At 46.7% G+C, this 6,175-nt stretch overlaps 1 non-coding gene across 1 annotated transcript; it reads left to right on the forward strand.

Moving 5' to 3' along the window:
* The first annotated feature begins 3,879 nt into the window (after positions 1–3,879).
* Positions 3,880–3,962, forward strand: trnal-uag (transfer RNA leucine (anticodon UAG)). Its single transcript has one exon. It is a non-coding gene; the product is annotated as a tRNA-Leu (tRNA).
* Positions 3,963–6,175: the final 2,213 nt, after the last annotated feature.

The raw sequence follows: 6,175 nt of genomic DNA on the forward strand, positions 1-6,175 counted from the left end.
TGACGACATAAAGATCAAGGACAAAGGCTCTGCAATCTCCTCCCTAGCTTCCCAGAGAATCCTAGGATAAATCCCATCTGGCCCAGGGGACTTATCTATTTTCACACTTTCCAAAATTGCTAACACATCCTCCTTGTGAACCTCAATCCCATCTAGCCTCGTATCCTGAATCTCAGTATTCTCAACAACATTTTCTTTCTCTACTGTAAATACTGACGCAAAATATTCATTTAACAATTCCCCTATCTCCTCTGATTCCACACACAACTTCCCACTACTATCCTTGATTGGCCCTAATCTAACTCTAGTCATTCTTTTATTCCTGATATACCTATAGAAAGCCTTAGGGTTTTCCCTGATCCGATCCACCAATGACTTCTCGTGTCCTCTCCTTGCTCTTCTTAGCTCTCCCTTTAGATCCTTCCTGGCTAGCTTGTAGCTCTCAAGCGCCCTAACTGAGCCTTCACGTCTCATCCTAACATAAGCCTTCTTCTTCCTCTTGACAAGCGCTTCAACTTCTTTAGTAAACCACGGCTCCCTCGCACGACAACTTCCTCCCTGCCTCACAGGTACATACTTATCAAGGACACGCAGTAGCTGCTCCTTGAATAAGCTCCACATTTCGATTGTTCCCATCCCCTGCAGTTTCCTTCCCCATCCTACGCATCCTAAATCTTGCCTAATCGCATCATAATTTCCTTTCCCCCAGTTATAATTCTTGCCCTGCGGTATATACCTGTCCCTGCCCATCGCTAAGGTAAACCTCACCGAATTGTGATCACTGTCACCAAAGTGCTCACCTACATCTAAATCTAACACCTGGCCGGGTTCATTTCCCAGTACCAAATCCAATGTGGCATCGCCCCTGGTTGGCCTGTCTACATACTGTGTCAGAAAACCCTCCTGCACACACTGGACAAAAACTGACCCATCTAAAGTACTCGAACTATAGTATTTCCAGTCGATATTTGGAAAGTTAAAGTCCCCCATAACAACTACCCTGTTACTCTCACCCCTGTCGAGAATCATCTTCGCTATCCTTTCCTCTACATCTCTGGAACTATTCGGAGGTCTATAAAAGACTCCCAACAGGGTAACCTCACCTCTACTGTTTCTAACCTCAGCCCATACTACCTCAGTAGACGAGTCCTCATACGTCCTTTCTGTCGCTGTAATACTCTCCTTGATTAACAATGCCACACGCCCCCCTCTTTTACCATCTTCTCTGTTCTTACTGAAACATCTAAATCCCGGAATCTGCAACATCCATTCCTGCCCCTGCTCTACCCATGTCTCCGAAATGGCCACTACATCGAGATCCCAGGTACCAACCCATGCTGCAAGCTCACCCACCTTATTCCGGATGCTCCTGGCGTTGAAATAGACACACTTTAAACCAGGTTCTTGCTTGCCAGTGCCCTCTTGCGTCCTTGTAACCATATCCCTGACCTCACTACTCTCAACATCCTGTACACTGGCACTACAATTTGGGTTCCCATTCCCCTGCTGAATTAGTTTAAACCCCCCCGAAGAGCACTAGCAAACCTCCCCCCCAGGATATTGGTACCCCTCTGGTTCAGGTGAAGACCATCCTGTTTGTTGAGGTCCCACCTACCCCAGAAAGAGCCCCAATTATCCAGGAAACCAAATCCCTCCCTCCTGCACCATCCCTGCAGCCACGTGTTCAACTCCTCTCTCTCCCTATTCCTCGCTTCGCTATCACGTGGCACGGTCAACAACCCAGAGATAACAATTCTGTTTGTTCTTGCTCTAAGCTTCCACCCTAGCTCCCTAAATTTCTGTCTTAAATCCCCATCTCTCTTCCTACCTATGTCGTTGGTGCCTATGTGGACCACGACTTGGGGCTGCTCCCCCTCCCCATTAAGGATCCCAAAAACACGATCCGAGACATCACGAACCCTGGCACCTGGGAGGCAACATACCAACCGTGAGTCTCTCTCGTTCCCACAGAACCTCCTATCTGTTCCCCTAACTATGGAGTCCCCAATGACTAATATTCTGCTCCTCTTCCCTTTTCCCTTCTGAGCAACAGGGACAGACTCTGTGCCAGATATCTGTTCCCCATTGCTTACCCCTGGTAAGTCGTCCCCCGCAACAGTATCCAAAACGGTATACCTGTTGTTGAGGGAAACAGCCACAGGGGATCCGTGCACTGCCTGCTGGTTTCCTCTCCTTCCCCTGACGGTAACCCATCCACCTACTTCTTTTACCTGAGGTGTGACTACCTCCCCATAACTCCTCTCAATAACCTCCTCCGCCTCCCGAATGATCCGAAGTTCATCCAGCTCCAGCTCCAGTTCCCTAACGCGGTTCTCGAGGAGCTGGAGTTGGGTGCACTTCCCACAGATGCAGTCAGCAGGGACACTCTTGACGACCCTTACCTCCCACATTCTGCAGGAGGAACATACAACTGCCTTAATCTCCATTCCCACTATTCCAAATTCCCACAAAATCTACTGAAGAACCAAAAAAACAAAAAGTCAAAACTTGTTAGGTTATCAATCCAACGGACAGAACTTCCCAAATAAAAAGTTTACCTTATCACGCACCAGAGTCCTTTTTTTTGGTTAGAGGAGGAGGGTGGGTGGGAGACACTACACGTGTAGTGTCTCGGGTACAGCCAGCACACAAATATATACCCTTTTCCTTACCCAGCAGTCCCCTGGTCCTCCGAAAACAAAAGGGAATTCACTTTTAAACTTACGCTGAAATTGACTTCTCAGCTGTACGCCCGTTCACGCACCTCCGTTGCTATCAACGCTGCAGTCACCGAAACTAAAAGAAAGAGATTCTAAACCACACAAATATATACCCTTTTCCTTACCCAGCAGTCCCCTGGTCCTCCGAAAACAAAAGGGAATTCACTTTTAAACTTACGCTGAAATTGACTTCTCAGCTGAAAGCCCGTTCACGCACCTCTGTTGCTATCAACGCTGCAGTCACCGAAAGTAAAAGAAAGAGATTCTAAACCACACAAATATATACCCTTTTCCTTACCCAGCAGTCCCCTGGTCCTCCGAAAACAAAAGGGAATTCACTTTTAAACTTACGCTGAAATTGACTTCTCAGCTGTAAGCCCGTTCACGCACCTCTGTTGCTATCAACGCTGCAGTCACCGAAACTAAAAGAAAGAGATTCTAAACCACACAAATATATACCCTTTTCCTTACCCAGCAGTCCCCTGGTCCTCCGAAAACAAAAGGGAATTCACTTTTAAACTTAAGCTGAAATTGACTTCTCAGCTGTAAGCCCGTTCACCTGGACAGATGTGAAACAGGTCAATCCACTGTTACAATAACTCCATCACTGATTCCCTCCTGACAGTAACCAGCCCTTTCACAGAGACTGTGGGTGGCTCTGAAAAGAGCCTTTGGTTTATTTGATGACATTTTGGCCGCTTTACTTTTTCTGGGAGCTCTGAGCGCTGGTTTTCTTGGGCAACAGCACGGCCTGGATATTAGGCAGCACCCCGCCCTGAGCGATAGTCACCCCTCCCAGCAGCTTGTTGAGCTCTCGTCGTTGCGGACGGCCAGCTGCAGGTGTCTGGGGATGATGCGGGTCTTCTTGTTGTCCCGGGCTGCGTTACCGGCGAGTTCGAGGATTTCAGCGGTCAGATACTCGAGCACAGCAGCCAGATAGACCGGGGCTCTGGCACCCACACGCTCAGCATAGTTACCCGTTCTCAGGAGCCTGTGAACACGGCCCACTGGGAACTGCAGTCCAGCCCGGGAGGAGCAAGACTTGGCCTTGGCCCGAGCTTTCCCGCCAGTCTTTCCTCTTCCAGACATTTCCACAATCTCACAAATACTTTCACAAAGAATGAATAATTTCCTTAGCATTGATAGTACATCGCAGGTAATCAGGATGGCCGAGCGGTCTAAGGCGCTGCGTTTAGGTCGCAGTCTCCACTGGAGGCGTGGGTTCAAATCCCACTTCTAACACCTTGTGTTTTGACTGAACTGGAGGCGTTTGGGAGCAGCGGTGAAGAGCAAAGAGAGAAAGCAGGAAAGAACATGGACAAACAAAATAACCATGGACCCAAAGATGTTGCAACAACACATTAGAGGAAGAGGCAACTAAGCAAACAGCAGGGCACTGAAAAGATCAAAAATGTAACCTTTGTATCGGGGTGGAAGATGTTGTCAATATCCTTAATGAATACTTTACTGTTTGCCCGAATGAGAGGGTGATGCAGATATTGTTATTAAGGAGGAGGAGTGTGAAGTATTGGACGTGATAACTTAAGGAGAGAGGAAGTCTTAATGGGATGAGCATCCTTGAATGTGGATAAATCATCAGGACCAGATGAAATGTACCTCAGGCTGTTGAAAGAAGCCAGGGAAGAAATAGTGGAAGGTCTGACCATCATTTTCCAATCCCTCACTGGATACAGGTGTGGTGCCAGAGGATTGGAGGTCTTGTAACGTTGCAATAAAAGCAAAATACGAGGCAGATCAAGCATGGCTGATCCTTTCGAGTAGAGAAACAGGGCTGAATTCCCTGAATCAGTGCTACAGCTTTCAGAATAGAAGGAGCCTATACACACCTGATGGGTTCCACTTAAACAAAAGAGCTGGAGGTGTTGACAGTCAGAACAGATAAAATGTGGAGGAGTGTTTGAATCAGATGCTGTGTGTTGACTGTAGTTGTACTATGGAGTTATTTCAAGGAGGTGATTCTGAATGTAATGGATCAACGTGGACCCGTCCAAGGCAAAGGTTCTAAGCTTCCCTGTGGTCCAGCCTGGTTGAATGGAACTGAAGCAAACAAATCATCCAGAAGAGGAAATGATATGTAAGGCCATGAAAGCACAGAATTCAGATGGATGCAATACCAGATGGTATGGCAAGAGTGTAAAACAGCAACAGACTGGTGAATAAAGCTTTCCCATTGAATGAGACAAGAGAAAAGAAGGGTAATATTAGTGTCAGGTGAGTTGTGACACTATTCACATTCCACCTTGATCTGAATAGGACTGTTGAAGGGAGTGATTGAGAAGAATAGAGGAGAAGTTAAAAGAAAGGAGAAATAAACAAAAGATCTTTTGATTTTAGAATGCTTGTTTTTGGAAATGACAGACTGTAAAGTGTGTGTGTCAGAAGATATAGAGCGAAGTTGGGTATGACAAGATCACAGGAAAGTTGTGCCCTGAGACAAGATGTGTGTTGACAGGAAAGCTGCTTTCTTTTGCACAATATGTATTTTATTCATATAATCTGTGCAATTACATTGCAAAGCAGTTCAAATTTAATATTACATAAGGTACAATACAGATCAGTTTCTTTCAATAATGTACATAAGGTATCTCACTATCCCTGCCTGCACAGGTTATATTTACAGTATTTACATTACACATCAAACATTCTCTGGTGCAAACAGCCCGATGGGTTTTACACGGGTTCCAGCCCCTCATTGCACTATGGCCTGCTAGGGCCTTAGACTGCAGCCTTTCCCCATTGAGTCTCCATGGTTGCTTCCCCAAGCTTTAATGCCGTCCCACAGCACATAGTCTTGGACGTTGCAATGTGCCAGTCTGCAACACTCGGTCATGGACAGCTCTTTGCACTGGAATACCTGTCCCACGGCCGGGCTCGTTCTCAATAGAGATCATTTAAAATGAACATTTCCTAAATCCGTGCTTTCTCTCTCGCAATAAAGAGAACAGGATGTCTGGCAGATTCAGTGTGAGACAATAACACTGCCGGGTAAAGGCCGCTTTCCAACTCCAATCTCAACACAGGAGATTCCCCAAACAGCTGCAGTAAGGTGCTGTGAACTGCTGGAAGCGGATGTGTGAGGAAATGGTGATGTTACTGAGGAGGTTTCTTAGTATAGAAAGGACTGTGTTTTGGTGGGAATATTACTGAGTGTTAATTGCATCGGGACCATATTTAAAAGCTCCGGCTTTCTGGAAAGCCTTGACTATGAAGGCCGAGTCTGGAAGGGTTTGTGTGGAGAGCTGGGTTTCGGTTCTACTGTTAATAAAGGGTTTGAAATTGGCAGCCCGGAGGAAACTGGAGGTGGAGCTGAAAGATGAGGGGCCGTTCTCTCTCTGTCTGTCACTCTGGGTGTCTCCTCCATCGAGCTCTCTGTTTAATCTTCACTCTTGTCTCCTCCCCTCCCTTTTCTCACTCTGCCTTTCTCAGCCAGGTCC

This window comes from Heterodontus francisci, unplaced genomic scaffold (assembly GCF_036365525.1).
Source record: "Heterodontus francisci isolate sHetFra1 unplaced genomic scaffold, sHetFra1.hap1 HAP1_SCAFFOLD_51_2, whole genome shotgun sequence".
Classification (NCBI taxonomy): Eukaryota; Metazoa; Chordata; class Chondrichthyes; order Heterodontiformes; family Heterodontidae; genus Heterodontus; species Heterodontus francisci.